Raw genomic sequence first — 21499 nt, 5'->3', positions numbered from 1 at the left:
GACTGTTTCTGCCCATCTGTGCACAACTGCTGTTACAGTATGCAAATACATATGTGAAATGTTCCAGTATACGTGAAGACAGAATCTAATACACGTAATTGGTTTTTAGAATATATAGCATATGTGTGCAACTACAGTGACCATGTAAATGGAATTGGTGCATTTCTGAATTTGAAAACCGTATTTTTAATTGCTCTCAGCCTTACTTTCTTTAGTTTGGCAATGGGGTTAAGAATGAGCATATATTTTATGACGAAAAGTAACACTACAGGGAAAGACCTTTATATAAGGCAATAAGAACAGGTTTTGACATATGTAAAAAGTAACCTCAAGAAGCTGAAGTCCAGCTTGTAGGTTTAGAAGTAGACAATGGCACCTTGGAGTTGAAGAGGACAGAGGGTGGTCTTACATGCTTTGAGCATCCACTTCCCATCCACATGATTATAGTTGTAGTACTAAAAGCTGCCAATTGTTCCTATCTGTAATATAAACATATTTCAGATTTAAATGAAAATTCCTGAGGTCAATGAGGAAAGACAAGTCCAAATGCTACCAGCCTGAAGTATTAAGTAGTAAGCGAGGATAAGACATAATGATTCAAGGACTGCGTTCCCTGAAAGTCCAGAAGATAAATTTTTACAATATGAAAATAGCCAGAAGAACATAGCAGCATTGACTACATAGTAACAACTTCATGCTACATCAGGAATACAGATCTTTCCAATTATGTAAACAGTTTTCAACATTTCAAAAAATATAATGACAAGCAAAGGAAATTTTGTAAAGTTTGTTATAAATTTGCCAGATCATTGCGGCAATTATCTTAAGGAACTTTACTTAACCTTTCTAAAATATTATACTGCCCAAACATGGACTGATAGTTATTTATTGCATTGCTCAGATGCATATTTGAAACAATTTCAGAGATGCTAAATGACCTTAGAAAGACAGACATCTTTAATAATGGAATTAGGTTGGTCTCCTTAATCCACTGCATAAACCAAAACCCTGTCACATTCCTACAGAATAATTTTCAAGAATTGAAGATGACATTGTTCAGCCTTTCATATATGAGGTTAATCAGAACCTTTCTATTTTTAAAGCAATTCAGAACTCCATAGAAAATATTGTGCTGATCTCAGTACCTCACAGGATTTTCTCTCCTGAATTGACCAGCTCAACTACTGTACATTGAAAACTGCTTTATTTCAAGGACCTGGTGGACCAAGGGCAGATCACAACAGAGACAGTTATGACCTTAGGGCACTTCCAGCTGTCCTTCCTAAATTGAACATTTTGGGAAACAGCTTCTACTTTGAGACAACAAAGATCAACTTTATGAAAACAACTAGGGAACACTTGGTCTACATAATTTGGGTGCACCTGAAAAGTTGGAGGAAACAATCTAAAAATGACAGGTTAAAAAATATTCAGCATGCGTTTATATTGCCCATCATATTCTTGGCCAAATGGTTGAATTTGAGTTCACTGGCAAAGGTGAAGTTCACTGGCAAAGGTAAAGTTCACTGGCAAAGGTAAACAGGGAAAGTTTCAGGACTATTAAAAACTTGTTTTCCTTGAGGTTTCCAACATGCTATTGTTGTGATAGAACTGGGACAAATTTATAGGTAGTTTTCCCTGATTACATTCATAAACAACATACAAATGTGTCTGGTATAAAGGCCATCAAGCCAGATACCTGTCTGAAAGACACTATGCTGAGATTAAATATATTTTCAAGTAATATTTAGATCTGCTTCCTGTACACTAGTTGAATGATCCTGCAGCAAGTCCTTTATTTTAAAGCAGGCACAAGATACAAGTCTACAGTAAGAGAACACTTCATGATTTGGTGAAAACAGAGACAAACCTATGATTTTCACTTCCCTAATTTCATCATAGTTCAGCTTTTCTCAGCAATAACTGTCTTTCCCATAATATTCCAAATGCCCTGAAGTACTCTAAGCTAATTTGGTAACTGGAAAACTGCTGTGTTTTCCTGTTAATTAGTATGAGCTCTCTTGTTTCACTTGCCTATCACACCAATGTGATATGGCATAATAAAGTGTTACATGCTGTAACAAGTCAGAAAAAAATTAAAAGGCCAAATGCTTCCTTTTGTACTTAATTCCCAACAGCCTAACTGCGTATTGTCCATTAGACAGCCCGGGTAATTTAACAGCCCAGCTGCTCAAGAAGGAAAAGAAATTACAACTTTTTACAAGTTTCAAAACTTGTATTGTTGTTTACAATACATTTCCAAAGGCTTTTTGCCTTGGGTTTTCTCATGTCTTTTGTAGAAACTTAGCTTTTATGAACATCTAATAAAATCTAATATAAAAACTTAAAGGGTTTGGCAGAATTTAAATATCCAAACTCACAACTGTTGACGTGCTTGAACACTGTGACAGCTGGAAAAAAGCTGGAAAGAAAACCTGGCTGAAACAAACACTGAAAACTACAAAATTTCAGCCTGGAGGAGAACAAGGTCTAAAACATTTTCCCACGTTATTCACTAAAAGGAGCAAATTCCAAGTGGGGAGAAATCTTGCTGAGTTTGAACTGCCTTCATCCAGCATGCCTCAGTGATGGGTTTAAAGGCGTCAGGAATGACTTCCAGCACTGCATCCACTAATGTTCTAAGGGAACACAAAACAAAAGGAAAAACACACAATAAAGTAGCAGTACTTTTCCTGAACAGAATTCACACAGCCTGTTTTAAGCCACTTAGCTCTCCCCTCTTCCAAAGAAAGCAGCTTTCTCATGAGAAAGCAGGGCTTAGATGCAGCATATTCCTGGGGGAATCCAGAAATAATTCCTAGAAGTCAGGGTTGGCTCAACCTGAAGCTACACCTGTATCAGAAGAGATGAGCCATTTAATCACTATTTTACATATCCTGCCAGGCATAGCTGAGGTGAGGGCAGCTGTCTGATCCCACAGTCCTTCTGAAGTGGTAGAGAGTATCTCACACTGTGGGTTTAACATGTAAAATATTCCTCATCTTAAAAACTAAAGCAATATACATATATATGTATCAGAATTAGGTAGCAAGATCCAGAATTAGGTGACCTGAACTCTTCATCCAGTTTCCCCTTACTTAGGACAATTATTTTATGTTAAAACAGTAAAGCCTAACGCTGTCATCAGAAGACGCAAAACAAGCTCAGTGTTACCTGCCACACTATGCAAACTGGGGACCTAAGGCACAAAGCACTGTGGCCAAAAGCTCTCAAGCAGCACAAGTAGAAGCAAGAGTAGAAGCAAGTAGAAGTCCAGAGTTTCAGTGCAATCCTCCATCCACAGGGAGATCAAGGAGAAATAAAATGGGAAGGCTGAGAAGCACGGCCTCTCACTGTGCTAGAGTGCCTCTAGCGGGTAGCACCGGCTTTTAACATCAGTTATACTTTCAGACCATCTCTTTCAAGCCTGTTCCAGCTATCCATTTCTGTTTGCTATGCTTATATATAATCTTACATCAACCTGAGTGCAGTTAATAAATTTCATCCTTTTAGCTCAGTTTTGTTCTTGTAGCAATTTTTTTATATTCAATAAAAGTAGTAATGTGTAAAAGGTCAAGCAGGGCTGAACCTAATATGATTGTTTTCACAGCTTGGTACTAAATGTAATAAAAAGCATACACGGAAACAACCTTTAGTCCTGTAAAAATTAAACACTTAAAATGAGGGTAATTTGGTGCCAGCCAAAACCTATTTTAGTTTGCCCTTTATTGAAAATAAGCACCAAATCACATTGTGTGGCTGCTTGATCAGGTACAGTTAGAGGTCACCACAAGCTCTATAAATCACTGTGTTCCTGGAAAAAATAAGGAGAAAAGTCATTGAAAAAAAAACCAAATATGAAACAAACAAAAAAAAAACAAACAAAACAATACAACAACAAAAAAAAAAAAAAGCAAACCAAAAAAAAACCAACAATAGAGTAATAATACCCTAACAGCAAAAACATTTGGCCCTAAATCTTGCACTTATTTATTCCAACAGAAATCTCTCACTGCATATGTGCCTGCAGGATGAGACTCTGGTTGATGGTGATTATGAAGTGCCCATATATTATTAACACTTTTAATTATCTGTGGCACATATTGAAATACATATCTATCGCTTGTAAAATCCATAAATCACACCAACAGAAGAACATTACAAAAATAATTTTATGCACTTCTTTCTAAAATAAATTAATCAACTATTAAAATAAAGGTGTGCATTACAGGAAAAAATTATCAAAATCTGATACAATATTTCATTCAGCAAATGAAACACATCCCTGCTGAATCAATGCTTATTCAATACAGAATGAAATGCATCATCTATCAAAACATGTATCTCCTACAGTAAATCAAACCCACCATCTGATTCAAATATGTCTCCTACTGAATCAAAAATGTCACCTAATGCACCAGTTATAAGCATCAGATACATGGAATTTTAAAGAATTATTGAGCAGAATGACCCTAGATTTAACAAGCATAATGTTTAAACTGAAATTTATTTAGACAAAGACATCAGTACTTCCAGGCTTTCTTGGAGGCTAATTCTTGGAACAGGGACTTGTTCCAAGTTGTTTTACTAATGTTTCCCTAAAATGACCTTCGTTTAAGGCACCCTGCTGGGAGGAGGCACTTTCTCCATCTCTGCGGGAAAGAAGGGCTTCCATTCCATTTGTTTGATCCCTCCAAACCTCTAACAGTTAGGACCAAGCTCTAAGCAGCCACATGGTGCCCTGCAGTGAGCTGTTCTAGTTCCTCAAAGGGAAGTGCCAACCCTTTCCTAATGGGTTCAGAACAGCACAGTCCATGCACCATTAAATATAGAGATGCAAATATTATCATCATCAGTCCAAAAATCCTGGACACTGAGCACAGAGAGCCTACAACCAACTAATGGTGTCATGTTCCATAGCATTTTTCTATTACAGCTACACGCAGAACAAAACCAAATTTGTGCTTTGCCTCAGTGCATAGATGGCCGCCAGAAGGCATTACCGCAGTGCAAAGGACATGACAAATGTTCAAATGGGCTGGAAAGAACAGTCAGAAAAAATAGGGAAGAGGATTCCATCAAAGCTTCTCAAATATTCAGATGTCATTCCTGGCTTGCAAAGCTACTGAGACGCTGACTTGTAGGAGCTAGGAAAGTAACCTTGTAAACCAATTAATACACACATTCACTGGTTTTTCACTTTTTCCTCAGCAACTAGCAGAGGCAACTGTCAGAGATATAACACTATACTATACTTCTGGACCTAAGATAACCATTTTCATATTCTTATATGCTGTATCTGATCTTACACTCTTTCCTGGAATTTCAGTGTCTGAATCAAAGCTGTGTACAGGTAACTTCTTTTTTCACAAACATTAGCACAATCTTTTCTCCAGACTCAATACCTAGCTAATTGTGCCTCACATACTGTAAAACATTGCGTGAAACAGAAAGAACAGAGTCCTCCTTTTCCATAATCACCCATGGCACTCAATGAAGAAGGGATGATACCGGCTTGTAGATGATATCTTCTACATGCTTAACATGGCGAGAATTGAGCTTTCCTTATCTTGTTGGGAGCTCTTTGGGTGTTCACTGAGTATGAGTGATGTTGTGCTACCTATTAAAGATAGTTTAATTAGCAACAAAAAAAGGATGAATTCTGAAGTAGGCAGGGAAGCTGACAAGATAGAGCCTGACAACACTTTGGTTGCTGTGACAGTCAAAGGAACAGGGAACATTTGGTTTCCACTCCCTGTACACTGGAACAGAACTGATCTCTCAATTTTCATCAATACTGAGAAATAAGCGTTTAATATAACTCCTGTTTAACTGACCACATCTGATAAAATAAGGACTTGGTATCACACCAAGTCATCTACAGTGGCTGAAGACAGTCTGCTTAACTCATCCAGCTTGAATACTCTGTCATCGATGACAAAATTTTGAATTTAGCTTATAACTTAGTCTATAGGACTACTCTTTTATTGCAAGCCATTAAAAGGAACTACAAACCATGCTTGTTACCAATCTGCTGTTCCCTATTATCACTTTGCTCCACCAATATAAGCATTTATTATAACTGCAGTTTTGTCCAATGTAGACTAATTTGAATATAAAGCAACAAGAATTGTACAATTATGTCAAAAATAAGTGCCTATTGACCTAAGACAGCAAGTTGACTGCTGTTTGATATACTACTATCAAGTAGAAGAATCCTATGATTCACTTTCATTTGCTAGGAATCCTACAGAGAGAAACACAATCCTGTTCTCCATTTCAGTACTCTTCACAGGAAAATATATCATAAGGTTGGCAAATTCAGGACAAATCCAGTCAAGGGAAAAAGCAATTTACAGAAATGATGTCTCTGCCAACAATATCCTACCTCTTAAATCTGATAGTGTTAAGCTGAATACTTCTGTGCATTTAGTTAATTAAGAATCTTAACAGCATGAACAATTTCTAAAGACATGACCTTGCTGAGGCTGATGTTTATCTTAGATCAGGGTGGACACTGCTGGGCCTTTATAGAGTTCAAGCAGCAAGGTGGGTACCACTGTGTTCCACCTTCTCTGCTGGATATTGTCATAGCTTGAAGTTGTAAGTGGATAATAATTCGACTTTCCAAGTGCAGGGCAAGGCTGGCTGTGATAGCAGGCAACAACAGGAGATAGATACTAGGGCACAACAGGAGAGCTTCTCTTTGCTATGAAGACTTTCCAGTGAGGATTTTCTGTTCTCTACCACACTACAACCTAGTTGTGTAGGGAGAAGAATTGAAATTAAGAAGCTTATAGGTTTAAAATTCTTTCATTAATTGCTTCATTAAATGAGCTGCCAATGATTAAAAATCAGACACAGAACATAAATTTCAAGCGTAAGAACAGTTACAGAAATTAAATACTTTCTTTTCCAATACTTGTTGTTTCTGTGTGGTATGTGGAAAGCTCCAAAACCAAAATGGTGCATAGGACTACACACAAAGATATTTTTGCTTCATTTCTTTGTGTCCCTCTCTTTCAAAGAACATGTTATCTTTCATAATATTGTACTCTTTCTACAACTTGTCATTTCAAGAAGTTTAAAGTCATTAAACACTGATATTGGTAATGGCATTTGCTAGAACCTAAGGCACAAGAAAAATATTCAACAGGTACTAAACTGTTGAACATAAAGTTTTAAAATCATGGTTGTAACATTTTTTTCACAGCTTAAAGTATCTCCTGTTTTTATGGTATATCTTCAAGAATCCCTATGTTAATTAAGACAGTATAAAAATACAAAAAAAAAACCTTAATATTTTTTAATTATGAAATGGTCTTAAGGAAAATTTAATTAATAGAGATAAAAGCTAATCCTTTTTTCTTAAAGAAAAACTTATCTAGCTTTCCAGCAAAGTACCCAGCAGTTTACACAAAGCCCACAAAGAAGTTATTTTCTTGTTTCCAGTACATATTCAGGCACTCTTTTAAAGCCTAACCATAGAAGCAGTAAATCAATTAAACTCAATCAAATCAATTACAAATCCCTGTAATGTTACGATTAGTAAAATATTCTTGGTTAGCTTTCATGGGAATCAAGCAGCTGAATTCCCCACTGTCCAATTCTTTCTAGAAAGAGAGAAATGAAAAGAAATCAATTATTTTGAACACTTCACAGGATCATAGGATTTGCTATACTATTGTTCCACTTATTCAAGTATATTCTGTCTGCAGGCAAAAGCTTATGTTACGCATGGCTGTGTAATGCTGTACACACAGGGCAGTCCCCCCTCTACCTGAGTCCTCCAGGTGATCAGTTTTCATGCTGATGCATGAGATTAGATGAAGCAACTGTTACTTTAATTCACAAAGCTACCACACTCTTAAAACTGCCACTAAAATTACACTCTTTCTAGCAATGATTCCTGATGTGCTGCTTTTCCGTGTTAGCATATATGCATCATAATTTGAAATACTTGAAAAACTATGATCTACCAATGACTTCAAATTAGCCAGTAGCTGCAAAGGGAGTCCTCTAGACTATTAAATTCCTACATTGCTGATTTTTCTGATAACGAAAATAGTGATTAACTGAAGATCTCAAATATTACATTGCATTATATTGAGAAGTTAATGAGCACAGCAAACTCATCACAACATTATCCTCTTAATGTTGCATGACTTTTTTTACTTTAACACCAACCAACTTTTGCAGAAGAACCATCCAGCAAGCAAGTATATTCACAGGACTGTAAACACGTTTAAGATTAAATATTTAAACGTAAGTTTTTCCAAGTTCTCTATAATAGTAACACTGTCCCTTTTGCAATAAAAAATAACAGGCTTCTAACATTTCGCTAAAGTAAACATAAATTATTATGGCAAAATCTTTACAATTTAAAGTAGGTAAGACCAAACTTACAGAATCACTAGAAGCCCTGCAGATACATTTCTGGTATCTGTGAAAACATAATTCCTACTCAATACAGAACCAGAACAATGACCAGATAAACACTGCTGGAGTTTGCAAACAGCCATATCTGCACATCAAATATATTACCCTGTGATCAGTTTCCATGTGTAAAAGAGTAAAGATCTTGGCAAAGTTCATTATCCAAGATTTTAACAAATAGTACATACATACATACATACATACATTGCCATTTAATGGGCACTTTTGTTGAAAAAATGCTTTGCCCCTTTCACCAACAAACCCTGCATCAGTATCTTCACAAGTAGCTTAATCTAAATAATTTTCAAAATGCCCTATAGTGACTACTGTAATGTTACTGAGCACCACAGACATATCTGAGGTGGACATCAATATTACAGAGTCATTATCCTTCTCTGGTAAGTGAGAGTCTAATACTTACAGGACTGAAATATAATCTCCATTTTAAAAGAAATACTATATGTATTTTGCAACTTTGTACAATGTATCCTGAATATTTTCTTGTTTCTTTTTTCTCCTGACTGTGTATTTAATGGGGAAAGGCCATTATTCATACCTCTGCTCTTAATCAAAGCTGAGAATTCCATAGAGAAGTTGAAAATTTAATTTGGCTCCTGCAACCTAGAGCTGAACAATTATGACTTGATTTATAAGAAGCCACTTCAGTATATATGTAAGTGCAGCTCTGCTGCAAATGTTGGGAACTTTTCAGACAATCAAAATGCTACAGATTTAGTGCTTTTTAATTTTTGCTCCATCTCCTGCCAGTTTGAACTGTGATTGTAATTACCATTTCATCTTCCCCTGGGATTGTTTTAGAAGAGGAAAACACTGTATATAAAGTGTGAGCATGATGATTAGTAAGGAACCAGACTTCAATGAGAAACAATAAGTGTGCCCTGAAATGAATCAGGGTGGGATGTAATAATGTGAAGTTAGAGATAATCTCAAGTCATTGAGACATAATGCATAAACCCCATAGCTCTGCAATATATGTGAGAATGTAAAAAACCCAACTATTACTTAACTCGACTGTCATTTTTCTTTGTGTTTTGAAAATTTTTCCCACTTCTTTGGACTGGTTTAGCCCAATTAACTGCTAGTAACTAAATCATGCAGGACATGTTATTATCAGTATTTCTTAAAACATTTCTTCCTGTGTTTTGCTTCCAGAAACTATGTTAGAGAAAAGTAGTTCATGAGTGTTAGTGGACTACCCTAGATGGTAGCCCGGCCACTGGGATAGTGGTGGAGGAAACATGAACGGGTGACACAGCTGCTTCTGGCTACTCTCTCTGGTTCATTCATTACTTATCTCAGTAAGCACTGCTCTCTGCATGACTAAAAAAGAAAAAACAAAAAACAAAAAAAACACCCCAAAAACAAAAACTCCAAACACATCAAAATGGTCTGAAACTCAAAATAAAAGCATTATCTGCTGATAAGAAGTAGCAACATCTTCACATTTTGACTTACCTAGGCCCAGAGCTGCAAAGACTTGCAATAAATAAATTCAGCTGATAGAAAACCATTAAACCTGATATATCTGCAACAGAAATTGATTGCTTTGGAGATTTCTTTTTCTTTATGTGAATTTATCTTTTTTGTGAAGAAAAAATTTACTGATAAAATACAAGGAGGAACACTAAGTTGACCAAGTGTGTGAGCACCTCCTGTAACAGTAACAGTTGCAGTAAATTCTGATTGGCACAGGAGTATGAAAATGAGTGGTGCTGCCCTGGTGCTCATGCCAGACCCAAGATACCATTCATGTGACAAAAAAAAAGGTGACCTAAAAATCATATATTTTTCCTTAAAATTTATGTTGGTACTGCTGCTCCCTTAGGTTCCAGCTTTTGAAAACCCTGTACCCCAACTACACATATGGTGAATAATGCTCTAAATAAACTTCTTTTGGTCAAGAAAACCTCACATAAAGGCTTCCAAAATATGCAGTATAGTAGTACCTCAAAAGGGGGCAATGTTGAATGTACATAAACTTATGAGAGGCTTCCACTTACAGACATATTTTTTGTGTATTTTTTATGAAAAAGCCTTTTCCACTATTTTAGCTGGGAAAAAAAAACATTTCAGTGCTCTGAGAAATCCCTCGGACACACAGAACTGCTCACCTGATTCAGAAAGATACAGTAAAACTCTTTAGAAAAAGACACAGAGATTTGTGAAAATGACTGGAAAATGGAATATATTTCATACAAGGAAAGACTAAATTGAGTAATAAGCATCAGTTTGGAAAATACCTAATAAAAGGGAAGGAAAATCTCATTGACAGCTGTATAATAAGAACTGTGTGAATACTGAGTGATTGCCCATATTTTCTCTGTAGAAAAGAATCATGTGGTGGCCCACGAAGTCTTTCAGGTAACAACTTTAAATAAAATATATAATCCTCCCCAAACTAACAGTTAAGTTGTGAAACTCACAATCACAGGGAATGCTGGAATAAAAATTACACACATGTTCAGACTCTAGACAAATCTGGGGAAAGTATGTCCATGAAGGAGCATAAGATCCAAAACCTGAATTAAAACTGTCTCAGTAAGTTCCCGAAACAATTGTTGAAACAGGCAAGAGTTGAGACTACTGCTGTAACTGCCTGGCCACTGCCGCTGCCCTGCTACTGGACTGATAGCAGCAGCAGGGTGAACTGCATGATTTGAGTGTGTATAATATTCTTCTTTTCTTACATTGGCATTTCATTACCTTAGCTTCCCACCATCTTTTAAAATCAGGTAACAATATTATTCTCGTTAACATGCATGCAGATACGTGAATGAACAGCATTGTCAAAAACCAGTCAGAACAACAGCACCGCACATGCACAAATATGCCTCCATGTGGAAGCAAACACAAGATGAACAGTACCATGAAAACTAGAAATTTTTTATTATCTGACATTGCAATTTCAGCTATAAGCTTCAGGCCTATTTCTCCTCTTGTGTAGCATCACTGCAGGAAAAAATTCTCAAGTTTAAAGGTCCTGTGAAAAAGAACAAATCCTCAAAATACAGGACTGCTTTTGCAGGTTTGCCTCCTCCATAATCAAACAGGATTAGTCTGCAACAGTAGAAGGAATTGTTCTGACAAGTTTACTGGCAAAGTAGCAACCAGAATGTACTTTCTAAATATTTTATATAGGATTTATGATAAGATGGAGACCATTAAGAAAATAATTCAGAAAATAATAAGCATGATCTTGCTTGATCTTAATAGCGCTTATTTAAGGCCAAAGTCTGCATTGTCCTCATTGTACCAAATTACTCAGAACTGGAGACAAACAACAACTTAAATCTCCTAAAGACAGGAATGCCTACATTCTTGCTAAAATTCTAACCAAAAGGTGCTCATGAGGTTTCTCAGTTTTCTACCAAAAATATTGAATAATGCACAACTGTGTCTCCTCTCCTTGATAAAAAGGAGAAAAATGCCTTCAGGTTCGTGGAAGGGGGTCTGAGAGGGATGTTTTTTTTTTTTAAAAAGCAGCAGTCCAAATACCTCTCAACTTTCCCTTGTCTCCAAGGGAAGTGCATTTGTTACTTGGTCTGCTAAAGCATAAGCCCACTGAAGGCTTTAGGAAAGGCAGCTTGCTCCCATGAACTGCAGTTTATCATTTCTTTCACAGCAAATTTCAGATCAGGCCAATCAGAATGGACCCTTCCCTAAAACTGAGCTTCACCCACAGTGAAAACTGTGACAAGTTCAGTCAGTATGGTTGCTAGGCTAGAATGCAGCAAGGGAATAAATTAGCTACAAAATAGTCAGAGTATCAAGCTTTTGTGCTCCTCTAAAATATCAATAAGTAGTGTTCTGGAGTTCTTGAAAGATGATGTGCTTGAAACACTGCCCTCCAGAGGCCACTGCTCCATACATTATATAAGTCATACTGAGCTCCCTCTGGCTAAGCTCAAGCATGGGCTTAAAAAGCATTTTAGAATAATATTGCCCTCCTGAAAAATAATATTATTAAAAGAAAAAAAATCTGAAGTAACCAAAGAGAGACACATTTTTATTTGTCAAGGAAACCTGACAACGTCTCCCTAGCTTCAGGACCTATTTGACGATATAAATCTGAGAAGCTGGCCAGGGATGCAGCATAGTAAACTGATTTTTACCCCTTTACAAAGAACCAGGAGGCTTAGAGTTTCTTTGGCACCTGAGTAACATGCAGGACTGCGGGGACTGCAGCAGGCTGACAGGGACTCACTTAAGGTGAGCTGCCAGACTTAAGATTTCAGACTACATCTACAGCGTGTGGATCTGCCTCAAAATGCCACAGATGTAGTTTGAAGACTTGCTGCCAGCCTCGAACCAAGGGAGCACTCCATCACCAACCCTGCTGCATCCGTTCAGCTTTCTATCTCAGTAAACTCATTTTGGGTGTAGGTTTGTTTCTTTTCCAGATTAAATCTTCAGAGATTCTGCAAATGGAAAAGGTGGAATAAATACTGTAATAAAGAGGAATAAAGGCCACAAACAGCAAACAAAAGCTGCCTCTAGAAAGTAACTCTGCCTGTGTTCAGCCAGGAGTCCTTCCTCTGAAGAGACAGTATCTTCCCTCCTTGCTTTTGAATGAGACCAGGGAAATCATGCAGATTGTGACTGTCATGGAAGGAACCTAACACTGAAAGGAAGAGTCTGACATTTCCAGTAGTTCAGCAGAATTGTGGTTATGCAAAGTTTAATACAACTGCATAACCTCAAGAAAAGCTGTGGTTATGCAAAGTTTAATACAACTGCATAACCTCAAGAAAAGCAAAAAGATCCTGAATTCTTTAAAGAGACACCCCTCCCCCACTGGCTAAAAAGTCTGCCAATATAGGTCCTCCTATATTGTTGTCTAATCCTAGACAAGACCCAAAAACGACACTACTTAGCTTTCGAGATCAGAAAAAATGGTTGTGGGTAAAACACAGTCTGTATGTATGCCAACATGCTGATCCCCATCACAATCATCAGGGAGGTCTCAAGGGTACTCAAAGACCATTCAAAACCTTCAAAACACTAAAATGGTGCTGCTGTACTTGTCACTGGGGCTGGTGTAGCTGCTGTGATTGGAGCTGGAGTAGCTGCGGTCAGAGTTTGAGTAACTGCTGTACTTGTTGCATATAATAATTTATACTAATTGGAACTGAAATTCTTTAAATGGTGTCATGGTTTAAGCCCAGCCAGTAATTCAGTACCACACAGCTGTTCGCTCACTCCCCTGCTCCTTCCTCACCTGCTCCCAGAGGGATGGGGAGGAGAATCAAAAGAATGTAACTCCCACGGGCTGAGATAAGAACAGCCCAGTAACTAAGGTATAACACAAACCACTGCTGCTACCACCAATAATAATAATGATAAGGGAAATAACAATGGAAGGGAATACAACCACTCACCACCCGCCAACTGATACCCAGCCCAACTATATACTGGGCATGACATGCTGTGGTATGGAATACCTCTTTGGCTAGTTTGGGTCAGGTGTCTTGTTTCCGCTTCCTCCCGGCATCCCTCCTCCCTGGCAGAGCATGAGATTCAGAAAGTCCTTGGTCAGACTAAACATTACTGAGCAGCAACGAAAAATATTGGTGTTATCAGCTCTGTTCCCAGGCCAAAAGTCAAAAGCACAGCGCTACACAAGCTACTAAGAAGGAGAAAAATGACTGCTACTGCTGAATCCAGGACCAGTATCCACCCCTTATTCCATGCTTATTCCATTCACATCATGCTCAGATCCCATATTTTTCAATATACCATCACTCTTGTCTCATATATATATATATATATACACACATCCACACATACATGAGAGGGAGACAGAGGTCATTAGTGCATGGACCAATCCCTATAAAGCTGGTGAGTTTATCCAGTCCATGATGTTGGGCTCCATCTCTTGTAACAGTCTTTCAAAGCAGGAGAGAGTGTGATGTAGTCAATCTGCCACTCCTCACCATATCTGACTTCAGCCTTTGTCCTCCATACCAAAGAGACTTTAACTGCTTGGCTTGCTTCATTGCAGCATATTTCACACTCGTGATTAACCTCGGCAATAGTGTCCATTGCTAAGTCCACCCCTTGATCATGAGTCCATCTCTATGTTGCATCTCTGCCCTGATGGCCTGAAGTGTCATGGGCCCATCAGGCTCAAAATAATTCACCCTCTCTTTCAGCAGTTTCTGCAACTTGTCACTGGGGACTCCATACAGGTGCTTTCGATCTCCAACGCTTCCAAAGCACTGGAGGGGCCCAGTGGACTAGATACTTGCCCATACTGTCCCACACACCCTGACACTCATGACTGTCCAGCCTTGGGGAAAATCTTTTGCTCCTCCTATATCGTTGTTTAATCCTAGACAAGACCCAAACACGACTCTGCTTAACTTTTGAGATCAGACAAAATGGTCGTGGGTAAAACACACTCTGTGTGTGCGCCAACATGTTGATCCCCATCACAATCAGCAGGCAGGTCTCAAGGGTACCCAAAGCCCATTCAAAACCTTCAGAACTCTCAAACGATGCTGCTGTACTTGCCATTGGGCCTGGTGTAGCTGCTGTGCCTGGGGCTGGAGTAGCTGCACTGTCTGCTGCTCTTGGAGTTTGAGTAGCTGCTGTGCTTGTCGCTGGGGCTGGTGTAGCTGCTGTGTTTGGAGTTGGAGTAGCTGTGTTATCTGTTGTAGTCAGTTTGAGTAGCTGCTGTACTTGTCAGTAGGGTGTGTGGGAATGTCTCCCTCATAGGCTGACCACCCAAGGTGAGGAAAAAAGTTATGTAATTGCTATACACTTCTATTGTATACCTCCCAAAGTATAGAGGGTGTGACCACACTGGGAACGCAAGCCAGATCAATTTCATGATCAGTGATTCTATTGTATTACAAGCCACTACCAGAAAGTACAGTGAGACAAAAGCCTTAGCCCAAGGCCCCCAGCCGATAAACACTAACACAGCAAATACCGGCTGTAAGTAAGGTACAAGCTGGAACTGTGAGATCAAGAGCAACAACTTTGAGAGCCCATAAATCAGTATTGTGACGAGTGACTATTAATCCAAAACAATAAATGCTTATCATAAATAGGATTAGATACACTCCAGTCAGATCTGTCGTTATCTCAACCCCCTGTGCCCCACGCTGGATGCCAAAAAGTACTGTCGTGGTTTAAGCCCAGCCGCAAATCAGACCACGCAGTCTCCCTCTCACTCCCCTCCTTTCCCCCTGCCGCTCCCGGAGAAATGGGGAGGAGAATCAAAAGAACGTAATTCCCATGGGTTAAGATAAGAGCAGTCCAGTAACTAAGCTATAACACAAAACCACTACTGCTACCACCAATAATAATAATGATAAGGGAGATAACAAGGGAAGAAAATACAACCGCCCACCACCCACCAACCGATACCCAGCCCGAGACAAGCAGTGATCTAACCCTTCTGCGTAACTGCCCCCAGTTCTACAGCCTGGGCATGACGTGCTGTGGTATGGAATATCTCTTTGGCTAGTTTGGGTCAGGTGTCCTGTCTCTGCTTGCTACTGGCTTCCCCTCCTCCCTGGCAGAGCATAAGACTCAGAAAGTCCTTGGTCACAGTAAACATTACTTAGAAACAACTAAAAACATCGGTGTTATCAGCACTGTTCCCAGGCTGAAAGCCAAAAACACAGCACTGCATCAGCTACTAAGAAGGAGAAAAATGACTGCTACTGCTGAACCCAGGACACTTGGAAAACACTGTTTCATTTTTGTCAAAAAAATGTGTTCCTTATTTCTGCAAATACAACTTTATTTATGAGAGTAATTATATTCAAATAATTTTAAAATTAACATTTTAATCACTTAACAGTAACAGAACATGAAGAAGTCATTAAGTGCATGCAAGACTCAGCGTAAAGGCAATCCTGAGCATCTGTACTACGCAAATTGAGGTTAGTTCTACCTCTGCAGATCATGTTTCATAGCTATTATCTAGATTTAGAGCAGAAAGCAACATAAAAAAAAAATTCTAGTACTTCTAAAATATCTAATGATAAAACTAGATCTGGGTCACAGCAAACAACTTGCTGGATACAGATCCGCTCTTGCTAGCCCAGGACTTAAATTATTAAGAAAAGGAAAAAGCTTGAAATTACCATTAGAAGGGAAAATAACCCAAGCTTTAAACAAAATGCCTCTAAAGATCCTAAAAGAATGCAAAGGCCTTTTTTTTCCCCTTTATTGGCTAATTTGCTCTTTCCTCCCAGTCTCCTGTCATTCCCATCTACTAGCCTTTCACCTCCTTCCTCGACAGATCAAGGCTCTTCTCTAAGGGTTAACTCTATTTTTGCCTCTGCAGCATTACACTACTGAACACAGACACGGCAACAAATACCGTAAATGAAAACATGTATGTGGTAGCAAATCCTGAAAGAGCACTGATGACCTGTATGCTATTATGGATTCCAAGACAAAGAAGCAAGTCCTAAATCACTCGAGACACAATAACATCCCTTAGGCCCTAATTCTTTTATGTTTTGAAATTTCCTTTTCTCTAACATGAGTTTTGGAATTCTTTACCTTGACTAAAAAGTTAACATTGTGTTTACTTCACTATAAAGTGGCTTGAGAAATTTGAATTCAGATGCCAATCAGAAAAAATGACTGTGGCATCCAGAGTAGGTAATTGGCACATTTACAACATAGTTCAGAAATAAGCCTAGAGCTGCTATGCAAATCCTTCCTTTCTGAATGACTAAAGGTGACAGGCAGTCAACTACAAGGCAGAGATTTACATCCTTTGAGTTATTTAGATAACATTTGTGATTATTGAAAGCAGACACTGAAGATAAGAGGTAATGAGTGTGTAGCACGAATTTAAGGGATGAGGAGACATGAGCAGGTATGGCCTGCCTTTAAACTCTTTGACAATTTATTACATGACAGAATATACCACAAATTCTGTGCCTACCTTCAACTGCAGAACTTTGCAGTTATATATTGCCTTAGGAGCTGACACATATTTTCAGAGCTCTGAGGTTATCAGAGCTCAGAGGTTATCAGGTTATATGAGGTCAACATTTCTGGGTTTTTCATTAAAAGACAAATCTTGAAAAGCAGAAGACACACAGCATTTTGGAGAGTTTGGTGCTATCTGATCTGATCATATATGGCTGGCTGCAAGTTATATGTTGACAGCAATTGAAGGCATGACAAACATATGAGCTGTTGCTATAAACCCAATGGAACCTTTTCATGAATTCAAGGATAAGAAGTATTATACAGGCCTATAATTTCAGATAATTGCTATATGCTGAGCAATTGTAATGACAAGAAATTGCCTTCTCTTTTTTTTTTTCTTTCTTCTTTTGGGGGCAGGGTGCAGGTGTGGTTTTGATTTACCCAATCTGAAAGCAGACTCCAGAACTGTGTAATCCTGTCACTAGAACTACAGAGACTCCTTTGTAGCCATTGTTCCATCTTTTTGGATTCGCTGGATCTGGTAGCAACATTTTCACTTTATTTAATTTTCACTTTTATTTAATGCTGATATTACCTGACCTCCAGAATAAGCTAAGTCGTAAGATTTCATTAAATAACTTCTACTACAATTCTATATCCTTTTATAACAGTTTTTTAGTAACAACTTCAAGCAATAAACATTATGTTAAGAGACCTTAATTCACTTTTAGACCTGTTATTAGTCTGTTTGCTCTTTTTATATTGTATTTTGGATCATTTTATATGATTGAGTGCAACACTAAGGAGTGCGCTACAGTGAAAAGTGTACTTCCTAAGAAGAAATGCATAGAACAATCAATATTTTGCCTCCCTTTTTATTAAAGTTTTCAGATTATAAATGGCTATGTTCTTATTTCTTAAGAACATAGCACATTGTAGTACATGCCTGCTTTCCATGCATTCTCAGTAAACTTTGCATATATATCTGTACATATATGACGGGGAGTCAAATGACATGAAAACACCCTGCCTTTTTTTTTAATATAGAAAATATTTATGGGAGAGCATAACATGAAATCTTGTTATCTATCATACACCTTGGACTTAAAAAAAAAAGATATTAGAAGAGCAAATATCAAGTTTTAGTACTCTGTGGCATTGGAAAAATGAAAAAAACCATGAATGCCAAGACCAAATATTTAGAAAACACAGGGACATTTCTTAGCAGTGTTTTATAAACCCATTTTGGCAGAAACTTACAATACTTAATAAAAAAAATTATGCACACCAAAAATATCTTTGCTGATGACCCATGCTGTGGCAGGAGTTAAACTTAACCTCAACCTCTATGCTGATTTTAATCAAAATCTTCAGAGCACTAAAATTAAAGCAGTAGCTGAATGGAGTTTAGGATTTTGGCAGGAGCTATCTTTGACAGTTTTGGCATTTCCAAAGGAGTCTGTATTAATATTTCCATAGTGCCAATAGCTTAATGGGGTTATAGGCAGCTGAATCATCACATGAAGTATAGATAACACATTTCAGAGTCTTCTATTAATGAAATGACAATAATAATAAAAACATATAATTGAACAGAAATGGTTTAATTGAATAAATTATTTGGTTGATTAAACCTGTGCAAGATCCCTTGATCTAATATTACTTTGGGCTTTTTATTTTACATATCTTGTGCTGAGGAGATCAACAGTTAATACAATCATCTCCTGGTGCTCATTAGCATCTTATGATGCTACTATGATGCTACCACAAGGTAAGACTGAGCACTTGGCTCTTCCTAGATAACGTTCTTAATAACACTTCTGACTTTGCACTTACACTGGATTTTACAGGGTGAAGACCAACTTACTCCACACATGCACGTAGGCACATATATAGAATCATAGAATAGTTAGAGTTGGAAAAGATCTTAAGATCATCTAGTTCCAACCCCCGTGCCCTGGGCAGGGACACCTCACACTAACCATGTCACCCAAGGCTCTGTCCAAACTGGCCTTGAACACCGCCAGGAATGGAGCATTCACAACTTCCCTGGGAAACCCATTCCAGTGCCTCACCACCCTTATAGTAAAGAATTTCTTCCTTACATCCAGTCTAAACTTCCCTTGCTTAAGTTTTAACCCATTACCCTTGTCCTGTCACTACAGTCCCTAATGAAGAGTCCATCCCCAGCATCCTTATAAGCCCCCTTCAAATACTGGAAGGCTGCTATGAGGTGTCCACGCAGCCAGTGGACAGTCCAGGCTGAACAGTCCCAACTTTCTCAGCCTGTCTTCATACGGGAGGTGCTCCAGTCCTCTGATCATCCTTATGACCCTCCTCTGGACTTCTTCCAACAGTTCCATGTCCTTTTATGTTGATGACACCAGATCTGTACATAATACTCCAAGTGAGGTCTCACGAGAGCAGAGTAGAGGGGCAGGATCACCTCCTTCAACCTGCTGGTCACACTCCTTTTGATGCAGCCAAGGGTACAGTTGGCAAATCTGCCTAACCTTTTTAAGGTCCTCCCCTTTATCCTGGAGAATTGATGGAAAGACTACCTGAGCTCCAGAGCCTCTAACCACCTCTCCCAGGGCTCTGTAGTCCTTCTTTATGTTCTCCAGGCTACAGCTCTCTATATCACTAGTACCAACATTGATCACTAGAAGTGGGTAATAGTCAGTGGGACCTACAAGACCAGGCAGCCTCTCTGCAACACCCCTGATCTGAGCCCCTGGTAGACAACACACCTCCCTTGAGACTGGGTCAGGCCAACAGATGAGTGCTTCTGTTCCTTTCAAAGTAGAGTCCCCTACTACTACAACCCCCCGGTTTTCCTGGCCTCACCAGTAGTGATCTTCTTTACCAGTGCATCAGCCATTTGTTCATGTGGCGAGGTGTGTATTTCCTCATTAGCTACCGGCAGAACTGCAAAGTGGTTCTGGTCGGGGACATCACATTTAGGAGAAAGCCCATTGTGGTTGTTGTCTTTCTCTTTTTATTACTGTTTCCCAGCTTCCTGTGTTAACGGTCTCCTTTCCTCCATGAGCTACAGGGGACGCTTGAGGCCCCTGCACAGTTTGGGCCTGGAGCAAGCATTCCTGCTTCTCCTCAGCTTCCCTGGCATCTTTCAGCCTATGGACAGCGTCCCGCAGCTCAGCCCCTGCTGCAGGAGGACCTCCACCAGGGAGCACCGAGTGCAGCCCTGCCCATTGCGCACCGCTCCCTCACCAGACCAGTGCAGGCACTCTCTACACTGCAGCCTCCCCTCTCATCGGCTCTGCCACCGCCGGGGCAGCCAGAGCAGAGCTCCCAGAGCGGGCCGTGGCCATAATTCGATGCTCACCATCCCGCTCGCTCTGCGCCACAACCTGCCCCGACCGCCCTGTTCGCCGCGCTCCCTGGGGCAGGTTTTTACCCACCCGGGGCTGGTGCCGCTCCTCCTGGTGCTGCTCCCTGTGAGTCCCTGCTCGCGTCAGCTGAGCTGCCGGATCCTGGGCAAGGCCTGGCGAGCACTCGAGGCTCCCTCGGTGGCTGTTGCTGCTACTAGTTGAGGCTCCTGGACACTGAGCTTGCCCCGCTCAGGTGTTGAAGGAGTCCTCACAAATATGTATTTGTATATTTTCGTTCATCGGTGTTGAAATGTATCTCATTCATGAACTTAATCATGTTTTTCAGGAAATACAATGTGAGTCATTTAGAATGGTGGCTGTTGCTTTGAGACCCTTTTTTTCCCACTGCATAGCAGATGGATGGCTTGATACCATGCTGAATTGTGACTCTGTCATTTTGTTAGATCTTGCAGATTTTGTATAGAAACTGTTGAATTAGGGCTTTCATCAATCCCAGCAGAAGAAAAAGGGTATTTAATGTGTCTTGAACTGCCATTATGGAGTGGATAAATGAAGTAGTTTAATAGCAGTCATGAAATCTGATGCATATGTGTAAGTCCATGTGGCTTTGAAATATTCCCTGTCATATAGTACGCCTGCTGCAATCAGGTATTTTACACTAAAACTATGATTGTCATAGCTCCTGATCCTGGATGTACCTCAGTGTTAGAAAAGAGTGCCTCTTTCTGATGCTTTAAATCCACATGCAAAAGCCAGCCAAACAAACTGGAATGTGAATTGGGGAA

Source organism: Pezoporus flaviventris, unplaced genomic scaffold (genome assembly GCF_033815535.1).
Source record: "Pezoporus flaviventris isolate CSIRO_AGI_PZ_B2104156 unplaced genomic scaffold, CSIRO_AGI_Pfla_v1 ptg000023l, whole genome shotgun sequence".
Lineage (NCBI taxonomy): Eukaryota > Metazoa > Chordata > Aves > Psittaciformes > Psittacidae > Pezoporus > Pezoporus flaviventris.
The sequence above is the reverse complement of the archived record's forward strand: the minus strand, read 5'-3'. Positions refer to the sequence as shown.